Source organism: Argiope bruennichi, chromosome 4 (genome assembly GCF_947563725.1).
Source record: "Argiope bruennichi chromosome 4, qqArgBrue1.1, whole genome shotgun sequence".
In the NCBI taxonomy this organism is placed as follows: Eukaryota; Metazoa; Arthropoda; class Arachnida; order Araneae; family Araneidae; genus Argiope; species Argiope bruennichi.
The window spans coordinates 24,160,388-24,188,291 of record NC_079154.1 but is presented as its reverse complement, the minus strand read 5'-3'; the positions used below and the strand labels follow the sequence as shown (position 1 = coordinate 24,188,291).

At 29.7% G+C, this 27,904-nt stretch overlaps 1 protein-coding gene across 1 annotated transcript in view; it reads left to right on the top strand.

The window, feature by feature from the left end:
• The first annotated feature begins 267 nt into the window (after positions 1-267).
• Positions 268-27,904, top strand: part of LOC129965729 (insulin-like peptide receptor) — a 213,725-nt gene continuing 186,088 nt past the window's right edge. The window contains exon 1 of the mRNA XM_056079856.1: positions 268-633. The gene's annotated coding sequence lies outside the window, so the exon portion shown is untranslated. The remainder of the gene's footprint in view (positions 634-27,904) is intronic.

Below are 27,904 nucleotides of genomic sequence, written 5' to 3'. Positions count from 1 at the left end.
AGAAATTCTTTTTTTTTAGTAAAAAACATTTTTAAAATTTTCCTTTATTTTCTTCATATTTCCGAAGTTACTGATAGCACGTCAATAACCCTGTTATTTCTTTTTAAATTACTGGCTGTAATTTAAAAAGAAAAAAAGCATGTATTTAATGATGAAAGAATAAATAGTTTAATTGTGCGCTCAAGAGATGGAGCTGCAATCGGCACTTCGCGCTTCACGGACCTCGTCGGCTTTCTACGGCCCGCCAACTTTCATATTAAACTGAAACTGGTTTCTGTGCTGGATGGACGATGACCTACCAGTGCTTTGTATCGATTTAGGCGATTTCGGGAGGCACAATTTTTTCCCTCTAGTGCTGTGTGCATATTATCAAGCCTCGTCGCAACGGTTGTTTGTGTGTTGGAGGTCTCATCCCTTATCGAAGATTCGGATCAACAAAGCTTGTGACGCGCTCGAGTTCGTGCGATCTTTTTCTCTGAAGAATAAGTTAACTTCACGCTGAATTGTGTTTTCTTATTGTGATTGATACCACGATGCCGCAAATAAGTTGAAAACTGCGTATTTAATGCCGATGTCCGGATTATTCTCTTTTGCCGATACGATCTTGGATTTTAATTTTATACAGCGTACGAGGTGAGTTGTGTTTTGTTGATTATGTTTTGGATTCAGCATGCGCGTAAACAAACGATATATCCGGGAAGAATAGTGAAAATTTATACGGTCGCTTTTACATCTAGGTAAAATCCTCACTATTTTGATGTGTATTTTCTAAAAATATTCCTTTTATGTTAACGATCATTTCATAGTTTTATTAAGCATGCAGTTCTTGAGCCTTCTTATAAAAAACGCACATATGAGCTTATTTTTTGTTCGTTTTATATGGGTAAAGATGCGAACTCTGTTTACATTGTTCTGAAGCGTGCTTGGTTGCCTTCTTGATATTTGACAGGTGTTTCCGGTCATTTACGAACTGTAATAACCATGATCTGTGACATTCAGTGTCTTATTTTAAATGATATTTTGTTTACGTTCGATTATCGTATAAATAAATAAATTATTAAAAGAATCGATGCTTCTTAAAAATTTGTTTTTCATTTTAAAGTTTAGGGTGAAAATTTAATATTTTTTCTTAAGAGTGGAACTTATATAAAAGTTACTCTAAAATTTATAGGTTAAGACATAATATATATGAGGACTCATCTTTTTTAAATGATAGACATGTGAAATGTAAGACTAAATAAAACTGTAAAATTATTAATTATATTGTCAAACTATTTTATAAGTTTTTCAAAATTCTTTTTTTAATTAAATATCAAATCACATCGATGATGAGAAGAATATTCTTAAAAAAAAAATTTTTTTTTTCTTAAATGTTTCTTAAAATAGTTAACAATTTATGTTTATAAATTATTCTTGCAGTTTTTCTAATTTGCAAGAACTCTGATATTTTTCTTTTAAATCACTTAATTTAATTACTTTTTTATTAATTGAGAATGACATCCTTTATTTTAATGTTCAGATTGCTGAATATAATTCTAGAATGGTGATGCTTTTTTCCATATACTGCATTAACAACAACAACAAATGTATTAGTCCTTAAATTAAAAATAAGAGAAAAATAAGCAATGGTATATCTTTACTTTATTTCAAAAATGGATTAAATATTTTTTAATACAAAAATTGAAACGACTTTATAATGTTCTCTTTCAAACTCACTAAAGTTGATTATTGTTATAATTCACAGAATTGCTTATTACATATCACTATTTATGAAATTAAAATCAATTCTTTTAAGTATTTAAATTTTTTCATCCTACAAAGGTATTTTTTAATGGATTTCAATTTTGTATTTTTTTTAATTATTAAAATAAATTCTATTTGGATTTACTAATAATTAGGCATTAACAAAAATTTTGGATTTATGTCATAATAATAATGAATGAGCATGATTTAGACGAAATATATATTTATTCTATGTGAAAAGTAAAGTGAATATTTTTTTTAAAATCAAAAATATGTTTAGAGAATATAATGAAAAAAAAATACTTAATATAGCTGTTAAAATGTGGAATGTAGATTGTATAATTATGAAAAAGCATTGACTATAAATGGATTTTAGAATAGTAATATACCTGTACTAATTGTTTAACCTTTATGTTGTTGAATATGCATTGGAGTAATTTTGAATAGAAAGGCAAGTTTCTTTATCATTAAACTTCAAGAAACTAAATTATTAATCACATATAGAGTAATTTTCTATTTTTTCTACTATATTCTACTTTATGTGCAAAGTCTTTTCATGTTATATATGTTTTTATTGTAAATGCTTTTCAAAGACATTTAGCATTCATATTATAATTTTTTGTCCATAGAAATAAATCTAAATAGTGTTGTGAAAAATTTTGTGCATCTCTAAAAACCTGTAATGATATCCTTTATAATTACAATTAAATAGTATAATAGTTATATTTTGCAAATATTTTAAGGGCTTTATTTTCTCATTGTATTTAGTGTGTTACTGGTTTAAAGCTTCTTAATCATGTTGTTAAAACAATTGAATATTTTGTTGTTAATTTATAACATTAGATTGAAATTAACATGGCATTAGGTTTTTAAATTCTTAATACAATGACTCCGCTTAATGTTTTCTATATGTATATTTCCCCCATATTGTTAAAAACTTTTTGATCATGAAAATCCTTTAATTGATGATTTAATTGAAATTTTTGAACTGCTTTAGCTGGATCATATAATATTTAGTGACAGAAATTTGTTTTGAAATTTGCTCTTTACCTAATTCTAGAGATATTTCCTTTTATTTTTTCTTTTGATTTAAAGATAGTTCATAGTATAGAAAGTATTTCTTTGGAAATTTGTATCTAGTTCATATGCCTTTTTAAATTTTCTAGAATTGCTATTGATTTAGAGTTCAGAATAATTAATGAGTCAATTTTCAAAAAAGATTTGGAGCACGAAATAGTACTTCCCCTATTTACTAAACAGTTATTCTGTAAAAGAAATTTAATATAGCTTATCTGGTAAAATTATATATTATCAATAAAATAAATTCTGTTAGCATCATACTAATATAAAATCATCTAAGAGGGTACAAACTTAATTGTAGACTTCTGGCAAAGATGTTTCTGATCTAACAGGCTTTGAAAATAATCCATTTTATTTTATTAGATTAGTTAAAGATAATTAAATTTTTATTTATTATTTTGATTTCTGTTATGATCTTGAAGAATTCAAAAGTGCAGGAGAATGATTAAGATTTTAAAGAGCAAGAAGTAACTGTAAATGCCTACTATTTAATCATTCTTTTAAATTAATTGTTACCAAAATTATATTTATTAAATTATATGTATACTTCATTTGGATTAGGAAATGTTAATAATAATAGGAGTTATTCTTTCACTTTTCTTATGCTACAACAATTGACAAAAGAAGGGGGAAAAGAAAGTTTGTCATTGACTGCTTAATATTAAACCTCTGAAGAGACAGTGTATATCTGATCTTAATTGACCCAGATTTAATTTAAAATGAGAAATAGAGAATATTTAAACTCCAAGAATGAATTTCAGAACTGAAATAAAAATATGCGTCAACGAAATACAAATACCACATAATAATAGAGTCATTAAACGCACGGAGCCGGTTGTAGCGTTGAGAATCCAGATTGGTTTCACACTTTTACTGAAGCGTGTTTTTAAATATTCGAATGATGACAGTTATTAAAAAAACAAAACCTCATTATATACTTCAGTAACATTCTAGTATTCTTAAGTCAGGAACATCAATAATTCTGTCTTAATAATTTCTTAAACTATGAAATACACGTTCTTCACAAATGTTTTCACCATTTCTGTTCATTATTACAAATATTTGAATTTGTTTCAATAATGAGTAGTTTAAAAGAATATAACCTAATTATGGAAATTGAAAAAAAGGCGGTGTTTAATTTCAGAATCAGAGTGATAATGTTTAGTAAATATTAATCCGACGGAATTATTTGAGAACAAAATTAAAAAGCCGTTCGTTTGACAAAATCTCGCCTTTTAAAATCGTCTGCTTCAAAATGTTTTCTTAACTGAACTGAAGAGTTTCATATCACGGCAGAAAGCTGTACTCTGTGACGATCGGTGTTTGAATATGGATGTTATTTTAGTAACGACTTAAGGAAATTTACGTCGGAGTCTGATAAATGTTCCTTTAATTCTTGAATTGTCATTAAATTTAATAGCAATTTTAACCGATACTGTTTAAATTCTAAAAATATTTATTTTTATTTTTATTCAGTTGTATTTTGTTACAGCTTTTTAATCAAATTGGATTTGTGCCGAACATTTGTTGTTTTTGATCTTTTATTTTCATATCGACTTTATTGATTGCGATGTGATTTTTTTGTTATTACATAATTGAATTAGATGCGCATTTCAGTGCCATTGCCTTGTAAACTGAATATAATTATAACTGATCTTTCATCAGAATGGATGCAAAATGGAATTCGTTATTGGTTCGTTCTACAGTTTAGTGTTTCCTAAGCTGTTGTTGACATGCGATTCAGAATTTCGAACATGTTTTTTAATATTACCTTGTATTTGATACTTCATCGCTATATTTTGATATAGCGCAAATAGTATGGTGTAATATTGGAAATATATGTCACTTCCGTGTATTATAATCCATTAGCACAACACTGAAAGGTTAAAATGCATATTGTCAGAAGTAAAATTTGGCCAACTGTAAATAGCATTTGTCTGGGACCCTAATATCCATATAATAACATAAATTAATTTTCAGTCTTTTTTATGAAAAGAATTAAATTTTGGTTTAGCTGTAAATATGTTATTTTAAATTAAACAGTTTAGGTGAAATTTACTAAAGTTTATTTAGACTTTATTTAAAAATTTTAGACAGCTGCAATCGTTCTTTCTCCTTTTCTTTTTCATTAATAGTTTCTAAAAGTTTGGCACATTTTAATGACATATTTCAAGAGAGGATACATTTCTTTATTGCTTTTTTGGCAATTAGAATGAAAGAAATTGTGCTTTTTTTGCTTCTTCCAATAGTATTCTATTTAACATTGTGATTTTATTCACAATTAAACAAGCCCTAGCATGGCAAATTTTTACATTCCATTAAGCTTTCCAATTTTTTAGAACATTCTTTTTGTAATTTCATATTTACCAATGTTGTTCTAGATCAGCTTTGATAGCTGAAACTGAAATTCGATAAGGAATAATAGTTGTAGTCAAAAGATTACATACCGAATTTGATTGATTTAAGTCATTACGTTTGTGAGTTATTGCGTTTTCATGCACATGAAAAAGCAGCCAAACAGAACCTTTGACACATTTGATTCAAAATTTAATAAGAATCTACATTTTTGATGCCAAACCCGTATGCCAAATTTTAAATATCAAGCTCTTAACATTTTGTAGTTATCGATTTCTTTTTAATTCCAACAGACTGCCAGATTTCCTCTGAATGGATTTTGGTCAAATTTTGTTGCAGTCTGAAGTCCCTATGCCGAATTTTTTTCCGTCTCGTTCTAAGTGTGTTTGATTTATCATGTTCACAGATAGACTGACATAATGCCAAAAATATATTTCGAGTTATATATATAAACATATTTTGAGTTAAATTGCGAATGTTCACATATATATGTAGGATATGAAAGTAAGCAAAGGAGGCTGTAATCTTTAATAAAAGAAATTTAATTTAAATTTTAGTTATTCAATGATTTTTATAGAAAATAATAAAACTAAATTTATTGAAATCCATTATTAAATTACTGTTATTAAAAGCATACGCTGAAGATTGTAGTTTCAAAGTTGTACTAGACTCCAGTTACATATCCATTTGTTTTTTATTGTATAATTGATGAATGCATGTTAGCATGCCAGATTTCAATTTCCGTTTGCTGACTAAGAAATAGGTAAGAATTGTAGTCCTCATTGTTGGAATATATTTACCATTTATAAGCACGTGTCAGTACTCTTCTACGATCACTGCCTAAAAATTTATTCTGTATGAATCCGGGTTCAACTTAAGTGAAATTGACTGGAGTATTCTCCTTTCCACCTTTTCTGTTTCGATTTTCTGCTTCTTTTGAAATATGATAAACAATGAGGATATGCTGATTGCATAGCTTCGTTGTGTCATGAAGCGAACCGAATATTTATTTTGAAACAGTATTCTTCTTTTTCACCGATTTGGTTCAAAACATGACAAAGTTTATAACTGCTGTATATCAAAATCCAAAAAATTCAGTACTGTAATTCAGGGTTTATGGCTTTACTTAATTTACGAGAGGAATCAATAATTAACACACAAAATTTTATACACAATTATGAAAAAAAAAAATGAAATGCGGTATGAAACGAAAATGAAAGTATTTCCAATTTATTACTTTTTGGCATAATTGCCATTCATGTTAAGGCATAGAAATATATACTCTCATTTTTGACCGAAATCTGCAATTTTGTTGTAGACCATATATATCAAGTTTCCGAATTATCGTGTTCACAGACAGACGAACGTAGAACGTTCCAAAAATATGTTTTTCGAATTCTGCGACTTCAAAAATATGGGACTCGTCGAATTCTCGAAGCCGAGTATTTTGACGGATAAATAATTTAGCGAGGAAACGAAAAATCGTCTTGTTCCTATGCCTGTCGCCATGCCCACCTACATCCTCGAACGTCACCCGTACTATGTAAATCCCTCTCTGAGTTTTAGCGGGACATTCCATCACCTTAACTTTCTGGAATTTTCCGTAAATTATATTAAAAATCTTTTGTAATAATACGGAGTTCAACAAACTTTTGAGACCTTATTTTATCTCTTGCGATAATTTAAATATTATTAAAAGGTTATATATTTTTTTAAAGAAAGAAGAATTTGAAATAATATAGTAGCATTATTACAAATAACAACAACAACAACAACAAAAAAAAAAACTCTCTGAGAATTTATGTCAGTTTGAAGCTGTGTCAGCACGACCTTCGTAAAACATATTACGAAGGTCGTGGTGTCAGTGATGCGTTTTTGCAAATTAAATACTCAGTTTACGCATTTCTGTCTAATGCGTAAACTGACTTTTTACTTTTACGCCTACAAAATTTAGAGAGAAAGTATTGTAATTGTTTAACATCGAGATTTTGATTTACCTTCAAGTTTTAAATCACTCTGAGTTTAAACTTATTATTTTAAGAGTAATATTTGTCAGTTCACGAATACGCTAAATCAGAAAACGCTCAACACTAAAGGAATGAAAGTCGGTAAGTGTTTTTAGCGCCAAAATTATAGGTTTCTAGCAGTTATCGAACGGAAGGCGTCTACGAGATGTCTCGGGCATGTGGAGACTATTTCTCGGAAACAGAATTATATAGATGCATAAAGTTCTCATTTGATTATATCTAATGGCGGATTACTCGTTTTGTTCTGCTAGGTAGCACAGACTTTAAGCTCTCCCTCTAAAGAAAAAAAAAAAAAAAACTAGTCAACTTAGTTTCATTTATTCCTTAAGGGAGGTATTTTAAATGAACACCATATTTTAATACTTTCTTTTAATCTTTTATTTGATTGAGTTTATGAAAATACATGTAAATTTGATTATAAATAATTTTAATAATTATAATAATTTAAAGATATTTATTACACCAGATGATGCATGGAATAATTATTTATTACTCATTTGATTATTTATTTAAAAGTATTAAATGAACACCATATTTAATACTTTCTTTTAATCTTTTATTTGATTGAATTTGTGAAAATACATGTAAATTTGATTATAAATAATTTGAAGAATAATAATAATTTAAAGATATTTATTACACCAGATGATGCATGGAATATTATTTATTACTCATTTAATTATTTCTTTACACATGACTGCTCCGCATCCATATTTGCGTATAATATTATTTAAGTAAACGCTTGATGTTTATAATTACTGTAATTTGTATAATAAATCTATTCATTTGTTCTAAGCATACATAATGGAACAGATAAGAAATTAATCCTCTATATATTGACAAAGTGTTAGTATTATCTTTATTTTATAATTCAAAGAGTTTTTATATTTTGAATTAATTAATTTATTTGGCAATTAGGCTAATAACATTTTTTAATCCACCTGTTAGAGACCCTAAACAGCTGCCTAATCAACATAGTCAGAAATCCGCCACAAGTTATATCATTTGGATTGTAAATTTACATCAAATTTTGGGCCAGTTTCTCCTATAAGTTTATTGTTTATTTCTTCGTGTGCATGTAAATCTGATAACTCAGAAAGCTAGAGTTATGAATTTTATTTTGCGACTCTTACATCACAGTTATAGATTTGACTTTTAGATTAAATCGGCCTAATGTAAGGGGAACTATTCCATAATCGCTTATCACCGCTGTAGAATTTCTCGTTGCTTTTTTATTTACCAACTCAGGTGTCGTCCTTGTCATTTGACCGCATTTCAAAATTACAAGGTCCGTTCTAAAATATCCCTAGTGTTGCTTTAAAAATGAGTCGCTACTATAACTGAACAATTGCAGTCCAAGTTGACCAGTTATCCGCAAAGCTGTCACTAAACTTATTTTGCCATTTCAATCAATTTTTGGTCTATACTTAAAAGTATAATTCTATTGAGTCCCCCCCCCTTCCCATCATCATCATTATCTGCGACCAATCGTGTCTATTTTTGACTTTCACATCAGTTAACAGAATTAGCGGGGCATCCCACCTTGGACCTTTAGTAGTTGGTCATTAGAACCTTACAGAACTAAAACATAAAACGCTCAATATTGTTGAAGTTACGAAACCTTTGCTGTATATATTACCTTTATTACCTTTGCTATATTACCTTTGCTGGTTCAATTAAATGGCATTGGTAACGACACTTCGCTGATATTTAGAAATTAATGTCAGGACTAATTAATTAGACCGAGTATCGATTAATTAGAACCATTAGATAAATTTAGCGATTTATTAGAACCGTCGCGTACGTTTAGTGTCTAGATCGAGTATCGATTAACTAGAACCATTAGATTAATCTAACGATTAATTAGAATCGTTTCTGTACGTTTAGTTCTATGGCATGCTTCCGAATTTAAATCGCTACTTAGGCTCATATATTTACAGCTTATAGTATTTCAATGAGAAAATCATTACTTCTATAAATATGCGCATCAGTGGATCAGGACTAGAAAGGTAGACAACTGTTAAGGTGCGTTCACACGATAGCCAATTATTGCGCGCAATAATTCTCTCTCTACTATTGTGCCGGTATTGTCCTCAAGTGAACAGTTGAAAAAGCGTTGTTGGGGCAAAATCAGATAGTTATTCCGATGGAGTGAAATTCGATGGGATTTGATTTTCACTTAAAATTCAGAACGTTTCGTTGGACCTATGACAATATAATTTTAAAAACCGACCTAAGATTTTTGTGAAGATTTTTTTTAAAAAAAATTCAACATTATTTGATTTTTTTTTTAAAATTATAAATTAAGCAGCAGTAGCTTCATTTTGGTTTTCAAATTTACATCACAACCATATATATTTACCCAAAAAGTTACAGTTTATTTGTTTTTCCTTCAGCTCTGCTATAGCAATTACAAAAACTGTGATTAAATATTTCAAAAATAAATTCTTTCGAAATAACGGTGGACAAGCTGATATTTAAAAGAATTAAATTATTTGAAATGGCAATTTTTTTCATTGAAAATAAAGTTCGCAGTATTCACTTGAATATTGTTTGTCTCGAAGGTGAATATTATTTTGGCTTGTGACTTAAATTCTGCGCGGAGTATATGCCGACTGATTACTGCAAATAAAGGATGGAGCCAATTAAACTCCACAATCCAATGCCGGATCGCTTTGAGGTATTTCTGCGCCTCTTGTGGAACTGCCATATGCTTATCGCCATGAAAATAGTTTTCAGTTTTTAAGAGCCGTTTGCTTTTACGGATATGATTAACATGTTTTTTTAATAACATTTTGCAACTTTTTATCAAGTGGAAATCAGTTTTTCGATGTAATTTTTTAAATATCATTTGATACAGTTATTTTCGATGTAATTTCTTGCCCACAATTTCCAGTATTTTTACCATACGTCTGGCGCAGTTTAGTGAAAATTTAGTCTTGCGTCATTAAAACTCGCAACCAATCAACTAGCCATATACGTACAGCATTTTTCATATCCCCTCTTAATTCCCTCTGTGAAAAAATTTCTTATATTTTGTAAATATTAATTTAGCAAATTTTATATTTTCGTATATTGAAAAAAATTGAAACTTCGCCCACCAGAGGGGCAAAATGTTGTTACTATATGTCAGTAGGTCCAACTACTATTAACTCTCATAATTTTTATTTCCTTCTGCAAGTTTGTTTTAGAATTTTTTCCTATTTCCGTAGCAGATCGCGCAAATATACTTGATGTATTTTAGCTTTATTTTTCTTCCTTTTTATTTGGCATTTATTTACGCATTTCTCTGCTTGCATTTTTGGCAGGGGCCAGTTTTGCTCCTTTTTGGTATGGCCCTGATCAAATATAACTGTGTTTCTAATGTAATATGTTATTATATATTATCCTTCCCTATGTTGTGGTACTACTTTTTCTTTCCTCTTCCAAAATGCTCAGTAGTGTCGAACTCAAGCATTGTTTATTTATTATCATATACAAGGGAATTAATTGACTCCAAAGCAGAAGTCATCATATTCTAACTTTTCAGTTGTATGTATGAATTTCTTTCTTTCTTTTTTTTTTTTTTTGAAATATTTCCTTATTTGTTAAATTTAAGTAACGAAAAGTCTTGGAATTTGCTATTATATTTCGTCATCGTTATATATATATATATATATATATATATATATATATATATATATATAAGGCCTGATGTAAAATGTATTCAATGTATGCAATCTTTTAAAATCATTTCAACATATTGATCCAGCAAATGTTTCTACGTGCATATGCAGATTTGCACAAATACACCAGTGGGACAGTAGACCTTGAATAAGGCTGTAAGCACCTTGTATGACCTTGACAAATAATAATTATATCTCCAATATAGAATTTGGCGTGAATATAACATTTTTACTGAATTGGTCACGCGAATATGTAATTTGTACACCTTTTTGTACAATTTTTCCAATCGATTGAAACCAGAATTTAACAAGGAGTTACAGTTGTAGTTACAATGTCTTGTATCTATTTTTATTGATGTAAGAGGTGTTTATGAGTTACTGAATTTACATACATACAAAAATAATCAACAGATGTTAACCCTTTGACAGATTTATTTAAAATTTGATAAAAATCTGCATTTTTAGATGTTAAATTTGTCTATCAAATTTTATCTGTCCAATTTATTACGTTTTGTAGTTATTGAGTTCACTTGTATTCGAACAGCTAGACAGACAGACAAGTTTCCTGCTTTTCTTGGATTTCGTTCAGAATTTGCAAATTTTGTCTTAAATCCATATGCCAAATTTCGTATGTCTTAAATTAAAGTGTTTACGCATTATATTGTTCACAGTCAAGAAAACATAACACTAAAATTGTGTTTTTTGAACTTCAGGCAAGCGTGATCCTTAGTTTGTGAAATGGTTAAAATCTTGAGTTCGAATTTTCTGATTAGAATACTTTTTTGATTACAGTAGTCATGATGGCAATACTTTCTCTTTGTATGTATCGCATACAAAAAAGTGAAAAAAAAATTTTTTTTTTAAATAAATTTTAAAAAATTATGTGATTATGATCTATTTTAACTGTTTAACTGAGCTTTATATTGTTTTGAAAACTAGTGATTTAATATGCTCCGCTCAAAAAGTATACCAGATCATATCTATTTTATATTAAATTTTCAAAAATCACAAAAGCACATATTAAGGATTATTTGATACATAACACAAATAACGCATTCAGAGAAATTCTAGAAATTTCTTTTCAAAATGTGAAAAAAATTATTTTTATTAAAACTTTTTTTTCCCTCTTACTTTTCGAATATTATTCTCAGTTCTTATTCGAATATTCGAATGGTTATCCCATTGTCGGTTTATTTTGTTCTCGCTCCCCAACCTAAGAAAGAATTGTTTACAGCGGAATATCTTCAATTACTTTCGGAATTTTAATTACCCCCATCAGAATGTTATCGTTTTCAGTTTTTACGAGCTCTTAACTGCTAAGTCTGGTGAGATTCTCCACGGTCTCGCTAGGAAACCGGCAGGCAGAACCGTGCCATTCCGGCGAATTTTGGCGTTATTTTCGTCATCGGGTTTTTATTGCTCTAAGTATTTACTAAGTAAGCTGTTTCAGATTGCTTATTTAGTTGCATAGATCACCTCTCTGATAGTTTGATCCGTTGTTCAAACAAGAGGAAGAGGAAATCACGTCACAGCCGACATAATAGTCGACATCAAAATGTGAAAAATACGTCAGACACACACCAAAAGGATACTTTTATGAAGCGTTTTGAGACATGTGATCGTCGAGGGAGGATTAAAATTATCTTGTTCTTTCATATCTGCAAGGTTAATCTATGAATAATGAGCGCTTTTTGTAGTCAACAAAAGAAAGTTATTTTTCTCTTTTTAAAGCATCAAAATACATATTTCACACTTGAGTGGAGTTTCATTTTTTCCGCCTCTCCTGCTGTTAGGATTCGTTGCATAAGGTGTAAACAACCCACAGAGTTTGATATCGGAAAAAGTCTGAAAACGAAGCATATATCTTAGCATTTATGCTGTGAATTGCAAATAACTGATTATTTATTTACTAGCGTATTACGTTAAAAAATTAGCTGCTATTCAACTAAAAGCTTTTAGGAATGAAGTATATGATGATACATTCTTGTATAATCATATAATAAAATGCTATATGATAGATATCACATGTCAAATGTTATAGTCAGAGCATTTAGCTAAGAAATTTAAAAAATTGGAACAAACTTTTTTTTTTTTTTTTTTTCTTTTTCTGTGTTTAGTAAATAAGAAACATTCAGCAAGTTAAAAATATATAATTCCTGTTTTGTATAACTATAGTCATCGGTAGTGAATTTGTTCATTATTCAATTGGCTGATTAGATAGTTTTTATTTTCTAATTCTATATCAGTAGTATGACAGTTTTATTGGTTTGTAATTATTAATTATTTAATTTTGATTGTTCGAATATATACTTTTTAAATTTTTATTCAAATATCTCTTTGTTTAAGCATAAATATATTCTTGTTAAATAATTTTATAGCATAAGAAATACTGAACAAAATATTAATATTTTGCTTTATTTTTATATATATATATATAATTTGGGGTCTTAAATTTTAATATTATGTCGTACAACAAAGTACGAAATTATATATTTCAGTTTTCATTAGATTTTCTTGTTGTAATAATTACTTTAATAAATATTAAATGAAATATTCTAATTCAAGAACAAATTATATTTATATATATGGTAAGTTTTATAAAAGTTTTATTTTATCAACTATAGTTTAAATTTGATTGCAATTGTGACTAGCCGTTTGAATTAATAAATTTGTTGACTTCTTAAAACTAAACGTAATTAAATGTTTTCTAATTTTGCAAGATGAACTTTTAAAAGTAGAAATCTTTTGCAGTGGAAGTAAAGAGCCGAACTTTTATGATTCACTCTGTTTTATAGAACACACTGTTATAAGGATTTAGAGAAAGCAAAAAAGTAATCTAAAGTTAGTTTTACTCGGATTTACCATCTCTCTTTTCGAGATGGCAATAACTGCGTTTTTTGTCACATTACGAGATATTTTTCTTTATTCAGCACTAAACTGTTGGATTTTATACCATCTTTCTTTTTATGAAATTTCGAAGACAATCCTTTATACCGTTTCCTGGAACAACGTTACTTGCAGTTCCCATTTGAAGCTTTGAATACGTTTCTATAACTACTTTTTTTAAAAGATTTGTGTCAGACTGTGCAGTTGTAGCTTTCTGTTTCATCTATTTTATTTTCATTTTCCGTTGCTTAGAAGTAGGAAAATTATTTTCAAAGCACCAAATTATTGTAAGTATGAGAAAGAATAAAAATAAAGAAATGATTTATTATTTTAATTGCGAGTTAAAATCAGTTTAGAACCTTATCTTGATTTGATAAGTTTGATTAAAATATTTTAATTGAAGCTGTGTTTGTTACTTTATTACTACTGTTCTCTAATATTATATTTATTAAACCGAAATAATATATTCTCGTATTTAAAATTCATCTATGCTGCCCCATTTAGGGTTGAGTTAAGGTTAAAGTTGACATGGTTTGGAACAGAATTTTAAACTGTAGGTCCCGGTCACAAGTACGATTGTAAATACCTTAGAACGAGTGTTAAGCAAAGCAAAGGAGCAGTGTAACTATTGTTTGAAATATTTAAAGAAAGTATCGGAATTTTGGAAAAATAGCACGATTATCAAATTGCTATAATCAAAAAGACTTTTATTTTTTAAATTTTGGAGTAGTGTACTAATTTTTTCTTGTGAAATATAATTTTTGAAAGTTATCGCGGAAAAACACCAAAAATTCACTTTATTATTAATCAGTTAAAATTCTAATTAAAACCTCGAAAAAGTCACTCCATATCTGGTAATTATAGAACAAACAATTTGGCCTGTAGAGCCCCAATGCACACACACACACACACACACACACACACACACACACACACACCTTTGTTATTAGTAGAAATAGACTAATTAAAATTTTATTTCTCTGTAACTGCAGATCAAAGAGTTCGGCCTGTAGTGCGTCAATACACACAATCATTCTACTTTATTATTAATAGAAATAGAGACTACATTTCCTTAGACTGCATTTTCCTTTAACTACAGATCAAACAAACAGTTTGGCCTGTAGAGCGCCAACACACACACACACATATCTTTATTATTAGTTGAAATAGAGGCTAATTAATATTACATTTTACTGTTTTGGTTTTCGGCTCATGTATATATCTGAGGATACAAATAAAATTTTTGATTGGGGTCCTTGTGTGTCAATATTAAATAGTCATGATTTAGAATTTAATTATTTACAGTTTGATTTGCATTCAAGATAAATTTTAAACCACAATTCTGAAGATTTTGAAATTTCAGACTATTTTACTAATTTGTTTGTTCACCTGATTAATAATAATTATGTACCACATTAGTGCAAAGTGTTTAATAAATATTTTAGCCACCGAAATTTGAAACGCAGAAAATTTGTTGCACCATAATAACTACAGAAGAAAAAAACTTTTATCGTGTTATTTGCCTCAAAATATTTTCACCGCTAAGATAGCGATTTCGCGTCGTAAACGAAGAATTAATTTCCTCGGCGGTAATCTGTTTACATCCCGTCCCTACAAAATGACTGCTATCCTGTTTTGATCCTCGAGGACCGTTATTTGCAACATCGTGTATTCCTTTAACGGTTCTCCTTAAATATATTTACAAAACCGACCTTTTATCTTTTGTTTTGTTCCTTCTGCTGCAGCAGGAGATTAGAGTCTCGCTTTGTTCAACAGTTTCCATCTCCCTTTGGCTGTGTGCTCAGGCCATTTCTGTTTGAGTTAGAGCCGGGGAAAATTCTCCTGGCAGATGAAATAAGACACTGCAGCAACATGTTATCGTCGATTTTTATACTTTTTCTCCTCCTGGTACCGATTAGAAAATGGCACTGTGTCTATTTACATGGTATTTCGGCTCTTTCATTTCTTCTTCGATCGACGATTCTATTTTGGTGGAAAAACATGGGTTGTTTTATGATCATTGAGAAAAGGGAAAGTTCTAGGTTTTTCGAAATGAGAAACAGTTGTTTCTACACTGTTACATATTTTTTTTATTATTATTTTTGCATTAGAGATTGTTTTCTGAGGAATTTAACTCTCCTGTTATACATTCTTAGATTGTTTCTTAATTAGGTGTTGGTAAGTGCCATGTATTGCTATTCCAAACACTATACTGTGGAGCATTAAAAATGCATTAAATACATTATCACAGTTTAATATGTAATGTAATTTTTTTTTCTCAGTTCTTTTTTTCTGGACCAATATACGGTTTCTCTAACAGGTCCTTTGTTGTTTGCAAGTGTCCAATATCATCAAGTGTCGTTGTTCCTTCGTGCTAGGTGGGGTTGCTCTTCGGCTGCCCCATCAAATTTCCTGCATGACCTCTGGCTAGTTCGGGTATTGTTTACATATTCCAAACCCTATAAGAAGATTATAAATATCTGAAATACTTAAAGCACGCCTTTGGGCGCTTAATTTTGACTTTCCCGACTGTCAAACTATTAAAATGGAATGCATTTATTAAATATTTCTTTTTATTAATTGATAATACTGAAATTCATGATTTTAATGGAATCAGGTACTACATATTATTGCGCATGTAGATGAAAAAGTGTATATCCAGTGAAATAAACTGATATGAAGTGAAAACCTGTATTGAAGTTAATGTCCAAAGTTACCAATGTTAATACTAACAATGGTAAAAGTAGGTTATAGAATGGTTTAATGGAGCAGTGAAATTAGCTTTAAATCTCATTTTAACTGTAAAAACATTGTAACAGATTAATTTAATTGATAATTATGTAAGATATTTATTTTTTTAAATTAAAATATGTATTATATCAAATTAAATTTCAGGAATTATGCAAATTACGAAGAAAGATCGTACCGAAATGAAATCGTTTTCATTGAAAAGGTAATTTTGTAATTTTAAAATAATGTTAAAAAATAATTTTTTTGCTACGTCATATTTTTGAAATATATAACCATAAAAAAACCCAAAATATATTTCATTTTTATGCTAATTTCATTTTACTTTTTATTTTTGGGTTTTAGAAAATATACATTATTTTCCTCTTATTTGGAACAACACGTTGCCAGATTTCATCAAAATCGGTAAAAACTTTAAATTTGAAATTTGAAGTTTGTAATGAACGTACAAAAAACAAACATTAATCTTTTTTTATAATCAAAAATTTTCCAATTCGACGTATGGTGTTAGATGTGAAGATGTTATAATCATGTCTATTAAATTTGAATTTGTACCTATTATTCCTACATAAATAAAATGGAGATTCTTCACAATTTAAAGTATCCTTTTTAGTATTATACTTTTTATGTGAAATTTTTTTGGGTTAGGATTATATTATCTATTCAATTTGCATTATTAGACAATAGTTATGGTACAATTGCATTATTAATAATGTTAATAGTTTATAATAAGTTTATTTTTATCGTTTCTCCTTAAAAATATTATATTTCATTTCCATCAAAAGGTTTCTTTTACTGTTTATATATTTTAAGAATGTATTTTTGAAAAATGTAGTCTATTGCATTTTTTTTTTTGTCTTAAAGTAGTGGTCTCTTAATGATCACATTCTATTTAATTATTATTTACATGATTATATGAAACATTCTTATAAGAATTAGAAAAAACATAATATCATAAACGAATCCTAATATTAATAACTTTTAACTTTTATTCGAGTTGATTTTAGTATTACTGAATTGATTTTAAATAAAATAATTTTAATATAATATATCGCTCAAATTTCTACATAATTTTAATTGTTAATTTTTTTTTTTTGATGAAATGATGAAAATGAAATAAAGTTGCTTTTTAGTTTATCTACCATAATTCCACAAATCATTTTGTATTTAAAAAAAAATTAAAAAGATGACTGTCGAAAAGTAACCGTTTTTATCGTTAGTCTTTTCCAGTGGAAATAAATAAGAGTACTCCATTGTTTAGAAAAATAAATTAATTTCCTGCTGCCCTTATTCCATTTAACCTCCAGACTTGAGTAGTTTTCTCTGAAACACTTTCTTTGTCATTCGTATAACTAGATCAAGCACTTTTTTTTTTTCACAATTTTTGCGTACGATTGCATTGAAAGTTTCAAAATTTCGTGATTCTTTTTTCTTCATTTCTTTAGGAAACATATTTACTTTTATATCGTCTTTGAACAAAATTATAACCCCAAAGAGAAATACTAAAACTTTTTTTTATGAGAAGTTCCAGCTCATAACCATGTATTTTCATTTTTGAGATTTTTATATCATAAAAATCTGTAGATTAAGATTTTTTTTTTTACTTTTAAAAATGTTTTGCCACCTTATGCACACAATGAATGTAGTTTAAACAATGGCTAAATAATTAAACTTATTTCATTATTGTTATTTGTGATGAATTAAATATTCTCCAGATCCGCAATATTAACATTCTTAGAGTTATTTGTACTAAATAAAATACCTCAATCTGTATTTCTATACTTTTCTACCATATTAGTCTCTGTCTCTAATACTATGTTTTTATAATTATTTCAATTTGTGTTTTCACCTTATATGTTTTAAGTACACCCTACCAACTTTGAAATCCAATTCTTTCTAAATAAAACAAGATATTATACCTCGACCTGGCATAAGTTTTCTAGAAGTTTGATAATATACCTGGTTAATGAATTAATTGTATGTCGCAGTTGTGTTTATGACGTGAATTGATGTTAGTGAAGAACCCAAATTTTCTTATTTCAAATTAGTATTGTAAATCACCAATCTATATATTTAAAATAATTATTATTAAGGACTAAAACCCAAATAGCTAGTTCGTTTATCCGAATTACAGATAAAATTTCTCTAGTTTTCGTTTTATATGGAAATTCAAATCTTTAAAATACCTATTTCATAAATGATCGCTAATCCTCCAGTACTCATCATTTTCTATTGAAAATCTCAAAACTATTTAAAAATCTCAAAAAAATTTCTATGGAGAAAAACCTCGGCAGAATTCCCCAGCCAGAACCATTGTATTGATTTTGAAGTTTTCTTGTTTATATGAATGCCAGATATGTAACCATTGATTGCTTTCCCTCTAATAACCACCATTTTTGAGAGAAGTTGCAAGAAGACTGTTTTACTGCACATCCCTCCGGCCACAACCACTGTACCGATTTCTAAATTTTTGATTTTATATGAAAGCTCCTAACCTCTAAACATGTCACCAGAGGTCACTTGTCCCATACTGTTTTGAAGCTTTGAGAAATATATCAAAATAAGCACTTCGCAGAGATCTGCATTGTTAGCAGCTGGTCCGATTTTGTCGATTTGTAGAGTTTGCTAACCAATTAAAATGATATAAGTTTATTATTTTAGTTTAATTTAAATTAATACTCTCTTTTGTTATGATAAGAAGTAATTTATCAAACTTGGTTGGATGATTTATTCTTTTAATATAGTTGACGAACAACTAACTAGCTGGTCATCAAAGTCGGTTAGTTTATTTTTACTTAAATTCAAAAACGTATTCTTCACGTTTCATTTGATCTAACCGTCTTGGTTAAATCTGATGTTATTCTTACAGTGTCAGTTCTGACAATATTTAAACTGATATTTGATATTTATAATATTTATTTTTAAATATCTGTTTCTTAGTTTCAGTCTTACTTGTTTCATTTCTAACTAGTTATGTAATAATCTTTCCCAAATAAAAATTCTGATTGGTAAAATTTATTATTTTGATCTGGCTTTTAAATAGTCTGACATGATCTACAGAACCTTAAAATTGGCGCACAAAAAAATCAAATGTTGATCATTGATTTTTTTTTTCAGCAGCTAAAACCGCAAGTACTATTTTTGATTTGGAAATATTTCAAAAACATCTTGTGGTCAGGCGACATACTTTTCGAATGCCTCTTGAATGGGTTTTTACGCAGTCTGGGGATCTTTTAGAGAGCTGTTTACTATTTACCTGAATGGCTGAAGACAACTGAAAAAACTAGAAATCAAATGTGGAATGGTGTCAAAAGATGACAGTTCACATCTTCTGCCTGGTTGTTTTCTTAGCAGAGTGTTCATCAACTTATTTTTTAAGCGGCCATTTGTAATTCATTGCATTCTGTTGATGATTTTAAATTTGAAATATCTTGTGGGGGAACCTGCTTTAATTTAGTTTATTTTTTTAATATTCTTAAAATTTTTATTTTTTTGTTGTATATGTTATCGCTAAAGTGTATAATTCGGTTATTTTATAGAATTTCTAGTTATTTCAGGAAATAACTGATAATGATTTATTTATCAATTATTTCATCAAATATCTGGTTATTTCATGAAATTACTTATAATATTCCATGAAATCATGGATTTCATTAATGATAACATACACTTTTTTCTATTGTATATTCTATGAAATAAAGGATTTCATATTTTAATGACAACATACACTAATATTTTTTTCTGTCGTATAATATCGTATATTCTATGAAATAAAGGATTTCATATTTGAATAATAACATACACCATCATATTTTTGTCGTATAATGTTGTATATTCTATGAAATAATAGATTTCGTACTTTAATGATAATATATACATTATTATTTTTTTGTCATATACTGTTGTATATTAGCTCGTAACTATAAAAATTTATATTTGATACAGGGTAGGAAAAGAGGAATTTCACATTCTGTTGGACAAACGTGAAATTCTTTCCACCGATTAAATTTTGTAAGACTTTGACAATTTTTTCAAAGATAAAAGGACTTGATGCTTCAACCACATGTAGTTATTTATTAATAACTATATATACAAGTTCATTTACACTAGACATCAGGGGAATTGATTTCATTGTGATTTTATTTAAATTTTGGGTGGTTTCACCGATTCCTTCCGGTATACTTGGAATAATAAACTATACAGCGTATAGAATATTTCCTGACAAATGCATTTCAAATTGGATTATTCTTTTTTTCCCTTTAAGTTCTCTAATGATTTTTTTTATTTTGAGAATTGTAATTGCTATAACGAAAGCTATTTTTAAAATTTTAATAAAATCATGATTTTTAATCGCATAAGCTGCTCTCAAATTTAATTGTTTACTTTTTTTCTGTTCTTGAAATGGAAGTGAATAATTAAGTAGGAGAACTATAATTACTGTGAACTAAATCAGAATTAATTTTTGATTATTAATATGAAGGCACGGTATATGTTGCTACTGGCGATAGGCGAGGATCGAACTCGCAACCTTTGGGTTCGTAGCCGAGTAACAAGACCACTAGACAAAAGAAATTTCTCATGTCTCGTAGCTGTTATCTGGCTTATAAAGCGTCACCACATATATTTAGAAAAGCACAATAATTCAAATTTATACTGAATCTTTTTGAGAAAAACTAAAACCATGGCATGTTTTTTAATAATATAAATAATTACTAATTATTGGTTGTTTTATTTTTGAAATATAGATTTCGTAATGTGAGTAGCTATTGCAAAAGTTCTCATAGTTGTAGTAGTTATATCAGGAATTCCCAAACTGTGGATCACGAATGATGGGTTGCGACAAAAGCTTGAATGTATATGTATCTTTTCACGTGTGTTGATGCTATGTTAAAATTCTTTTTAATTATAAATGTTTTTCTTTGCAAAAGTTCCTATTGGGTCCATAAAACCAACCACAAGTAAACTTTAAAAAAAGACCGGAAACGTCTGAATTAAATGGTTTACACCAGTCGTAGGCTTCCTAAATGGTAAAAATATAAATAGAATATTATCTTTTGAATAGATTATTAAAACACTTGTGCCTGGTAATTAAAATATATTTGCTGCTTTTCACTTTTTTGTACTGTAGAGAAATATATTTGTTATATTTTTGGAATTCTTTTAATAAACGCACAGCAAACTTCATTCTGTTATCCATTTGAAATAATAAAAATCGTGGGCACTCGAAACAGGCGAAAAATACGCATTTTTTTTACAATTTCTTAACTTTACTTAAAGTATTTACCTTAAAAAAGGTTAACAAATCGTAAAAATTGTGTGTTCTACGTTTGAAACCGTACAGAAAACCCAGTGTTTTCAAAAGTAGGCATTTGCGCAACTGTCTGCAACATTCCATGTGGGTTTCATTTTACATAAACAACCGAAACTCGCGTTATATATGATAATTCTTCGTCGTATTAACTGTTAAGAGCCCTGAAAATAATGTATATGTGTGTGCTTAATGATATCTCTTAATCTAATTTAAATCCTAATTCATTTCCTAATTTTTATCTTAATTTAACCCACGTTAAATTTTTTCTAAAATGTTCTCTTATTCTCTGTTCCAATACCCACTCTTCTATTAAATTCTAATACGCGATTTAAAAAACTGCTGATTCTGTGGTTTCCACCCCAAGAACAAAGGGACAAAAATCCCTAGCATTCACTCATATTTTTCAAAGTTGCCCAAGACTCCCTTACCTAAATCGACACAAAGAAATCTCTCTCGGAATCTTATGGTAAAATCATTGAAGAGAAAATTTTCGATCATTTTTGCTCTTGTATAGCGATGTCTTTGAGGCATATCTTATCGCTTTTTTGCTGTACATAATATAACTCTTATGGAAATAAATAGAAATTAAAATTTTAAAAGTTTTTTTCTTTAAGGCCGCACATCTGCAAAATTTATGTTTATGTATATGTAATGATATTTTTAAATCTAATTGAAATACTAATTCATTTCCAAATTGCTATTTTAATTTAGCTCATATTAACTTCATTCTAAAATGGTCTCTTATTTCATGATCCAATTCCACCTTTTATTTAATTACTTTTTAACACGTGCTCTAGAAAACTAAATTCAGCGGAGTTCTCGCGCTCTGTGCGAAGGAATGAAAAATCCTTAATCTTTGCAACGTTCTTTCGAAGACACCTAAATTTCCCTAACTTAAATCGACACGTGTCTAAGAAATTCCTATCAAAATCTAATTGTAAAACCACGGATCAATAAATCTTTTCTTAAATCACAATCTTTTTTGCTCTTCTGCACTTGTATCGCGATGTAGACTGATATAGATCTTACAAATTATTTCTTTACATAAATTATGCCTCCTGGATGGAATAAATCAAAGTTAACAATTCAAAAGTATATTCTATTCGGCTACGCAACTGTTCAAATGTGTTTACATGTGTGTGTGTGTGTGTGTTATTGAAAAATATGACTAAACGTAACCAGCTATCTACCTGTTTTTTCCCCCTAAATAATTATCTGATTCTGTCTTTTATTGTAAAGTAAATTCCTTTTGTGCCGAGTCATTATTTTTAATGAAAGATCAGATAATTTCACCATAAAAGTCACGTTTAAATGGAGTGTCAATGCGTGCATTCTCTTCTACGGTAGGAATCATGGGTAAAATAATGCATTTGTTTTCTACGGTTTCATTTCCTGGCTTCCGAAACCACACGTGGTAGCCTTGAATGCGCATATTCGAGATCAATCTCTCGAAATCGGAACATGGGAACCTAGGAGTCGAATTTCGTCTCGATTATTAGGAAATACGAGACAGCTTCCGCATAAATTGTTGTGTGGTGCTTCTTGACTTCCACATCCATTGCGGAGGCCTTGATGAATGGCTGCTCGCATTAGTAAACGCGCTCCTGAGCTTTCGTTTGTGCTCGCTCCTTTATTGATTTTCTGCTGGCCAAGGAGTGCAGAGTGTCATTTTTGGATGGGAGGGCTGAGATGAGGATTGTTAGTCCCGAAATCTGCATGGCCGCCATCCTATCAAATTCGAATGTCGTCAATTTTTATTTTATTTTATTCGTTGATTGCGATTGAGTTTTGGGATCAGTGATTTTACACTAGGATTTTTTTTCTCATTTTTTTATACAGTGCTTATAAACTTGCTTAACGAGAGTAATTCATTCCCAAATCTTACTCGTAATGCAAAATATTCATTAAGTCAAACATTTGTTTTTCGTAGGCCATTTAAAATAATCCGGGGGGGGGAGGATACTCATATAAATTTATAATGTAATTTATTATTTATAATACATGCCATTTTTAATAAGAAAATTATCTAAAGGCATTTGTTTTTGGCTGCTGTTCAAAATTTGGCGAAAATGAGTCACAGCATTACCATTAACGGAGTTTATAGCACGCATAGCTACTGCCTTATCAGGGCAATGCTTTTCAACATATGATATATATGACGTGTTTTCAATACCTCCCTGATTTCACGGGAATATTGCTGCTCTGTAATCGTCTATTATTTCCTTTTTTTTCTGACCAAATCTCCTCCGCAGCTGTTTAATGTGACACAGAATGCAGTTCCATAACTTCTTTGGGGGCGGGGGGGGGGATTGTGCTCTTCCGCCAGTTCTCCGATTTTGTTGCTATTCACTTCTAATTCCATAATCTTTGCCATGGACATGATCTCGTTGTTTAAAGTTCCCCAGGCATTTGCTGTAACCCCTCGGAGTCGCTTTCGACAACCCTATTTGACAAAAATTTCTTTCATGCAGATATAAGAGTTTTCTTCAAACAAGTGCTCAACATAGAGTGATACAGATCAGTCGAACATATGACGCCACGGTGTTTCCTCGCCGCTCGTTGTCCAAAATGCTCTTAGAAATATGACTGTACTCACCTTTAATACTCATTAAGTAAAATTTGATTGTGCTCACCTTTAATACTCGCTAAGTAAAATGTGACTGTATTCACCTTTTATATTAAGTGAAATTTGACTGTATTCACCTTTAATGCTCGTTAAGTAAAATTTGACTCTAATCACCTTCAATGCCCGATGGATTTAACTTGCACCAGACCCCCTTACGGACGTGTCTTCGATGAAATCGGGTCTCGAATTTGAAACCTTCCGGTACTGAAGCCGAAACCTTACCCCCAAGCTACCGCAGCCCAACAAAAGTGATTTTTCAGTAAATTAAACTAGTTTCTCTCATTGAATAGGTTTTTTTCTAAAACCGAGATTCATAAATAGCTGATGACTGTAAGCGAAGACGTGTTTTAAAGTGTTGGTATGGGGATAAGGAAGAGAGCACGCTGGAACTTAGGTAGGGAGGGAACAAATGTTACTCCAGTAAATTCAAAGAGAAAGGACTCAGGTTGATTTTTCGTCTCCCGATGTTTCATTCTGCTACGCATTGGACAAATTTTAACGCTTTTTGCAGCTGTTCGATAAACAGCCTCAATCTGCCTCCATTTTAAATGATGGATATATGATTTTTTTCTTTCTCGTTTGTATTGCTCCTGTTTCAACTGTCGCTGATAATCGGAGAATCTCTTTTCTATAGAGCAAAAGTAAGCTAATAAGATTAAAAGCGAAAGGTGAAGCATAGCAACTGTGCCGTCCTAGCAGAGAGTCGCCACTGAATATTGATTACTTTAAAGTCTGCTACAGAATCTTACTTCATTTATCTTAACTTTTCGAAGACTTTCTTCATCTGGGAGCGAATGAAAATGACTTTTTCTTACATTTTAAGCTTGCACAGAATATCGCGTGCTGTTTTGAATAAGTGTGATGTCAAATTTTTGAATGATTATACAGACGCAAGAAAAAGTAGGAGAAAAACACACCACTTTCAAATAGAAAAAGAAGATCCTGCTGTATCTTATTGTCTAGAATTATTTAAAAGCTTTATAAAAATTAACAATAATATTCTACTGTGTCTGTAATAGATTCAAACTCATTCTTTATTTATTACGACTAAATTTTACTGTTATTAGGCTTTTTTTATGCGCGGCAGTTTAAATGCAAATATGCTTATTCTGTTTTATTGATCGAAAGCACCAAATTATTTGCGTCGCAGTTTTAAAATTTTTATCATAATTTTTTCCTTTATTTAATTGAATATTTTTAGAACAATTATTATTTAGAAAAGCTAAAATTGTGTATTTTATCTAGAAATTGCACATTAGTGGCCTGACAAAGATACTCCAAAAATGCTTTGAGCTAAACGGATGAAATTTGGTATATGGTCTTGGTATACACCAAATTTGTCGATTTCTATCAAATTGTGTGCAAAATCCATTCAGAGGAAGTCTGTCCATCCGGCAGATCTAATATAAGCTCACACGGTACTGCCAAACGCAAAGAGCCAGATAGATAAAATTCGGCAACATCTGTAGAGTTAAATCTGTTACCTGTTAAATTTTGAGCGAAATCCAACTACGTGTTGACTGTCTGTCTGTCTGTACTTTTAGACAATGTAAACAATAATTCTAAAACACAATGATTGAAATATATCAAATTTAGTATGGGATTTTGCGACTACAAGTGCAATTTTGTGTCATTTTTTTGTTTGTTTCGATCGGTTGAGAAAAACGTTTCTGAAACACAAGTTCGATTTTCGGATACTATTAAATGTATGGCAGAAATTAATCGCCAAATAACACGCCAAGCATGGCACGAAATATTCTGTAAAAATGCTTAGTACACGCCAAAAGTAAAGATTTCGTAACTACTGTTCGCCAATGTATGTAGCCTTTCTCTGGCATCATAAGTTTATTAGAGAGAATGCGAGAAAGCTTTTGGGAGATCTCTCCCGCTGGTTTTCAATGAATATTTATGTTATGCTAAACTTTGGTTCATGTTTTATTCTTGGGTGTTTCTTTTCTTAACAGCACGCAGCAGTAAATGCACTTATAGTCTCTTTAGCACAGGACTTATGAGAGACATTAGTATCTAATTCTGCACTTGCCGCGTCGCAGCGAGATCGGAAATTCCCACGACACTTTTTCCGCTCGCAGTTCAAAATGATGAAAAAGCGGAAAATCCTGCGGAAATTTCCACTCCAAAGTTGCTGCGTTGTGGCCGCCATCGATTGATGAAATACATTGTTATCGCGGAAGCTCATAATCTTGCCAGGAATAGGGACATGAACTGCAAATTTCTTTACAGTAACAGCGAGTATCAAAATTAAATGCCGCAACGGGCCAAATAAACAAAATCAAAATTTATATGGATTAATTATTAAATTTGTATTTTTAAATTAATTTAAATTTGTATTTTTAAGAAATTCCTTCTCGTGAAAACTGGAAAGTAAATTCTTTATCGTCTAAATTAATATTTTTAAATTCCTTTCAATCCTTAGGGGGGAAAAAATTAAAAAAAAAGCAAAAAAAAACAGTGAAACATTGCATATTGAAGCAACCGCAGATGATGTCTTTATTGATAACTCATAATATTCAATATTTATTGCAAAATAAATAAATTCTGAAATAATAGATGCTGAAAATGCAACTTTATCAATGAAGTCATTATATTCGATCGTTATCCACATTTAAATAAATAAATATAATCAAATATATTCAAAAGAATCAAAGGAAGAAAGTCAACATAGAAGTTTTATTTTATTTTATTTATTTAAACGAGGCAATGCTCATGTTAAAAATAATCCAAACTAAGGGTTAAAAATCACTTTTCTTATTAGTTACAACTATCGAAAAACTTTTAGTACAAAAGTTAAAATACAGAGACGAATAAAACATGAATACCTCTAATTTGATATATTTTTCTATCTTCAACAATAAGGAAGTTATGGGGAAATGAAAATGTTCACCCCATTTGAGCTGAATGGCCCATTTACAAACACATTCAAGATTTTTATTCTTCTTACGACACACACACACACACCTCTGTCTGAAGGGTAGTTTTAGATTTTAAGAATCGATGAAAATCTGTAGAAATTTTTCCGAAGTTGTATACGTTGCAATAGGTACTCTTCCTATAAAGAATGTATCTAAAAATAGGAATACATTAAAGAAAAAGCTTGAAAAAGAAAATTTTCTTCCGGGCATTTCAAATATCTCCTCTTCTACAATCTTTCCTATTTCGAGAGAAATCTTGTTATCAGTAATTAATTTCAAAACCTAACCAAGATGAATATCAGATATTCTGAGTCTGAACGAACTTTCCTTTCATAAATTTCATTTTTTTAATAAATACAAATAATTGTTTGCTCCAATATATATTCCCAAGTACGACAGGAAAATGTTTGTAAAAATCAATCAAGTTCGCTGAATCGAAATGAAATCGCCTTGAAATTCGAAGAGCCTTGTGTCTCGATTACCACCATTTGCATATTATTTTATCTTTGATTTGTCCCATTGGTTGGGCAAGT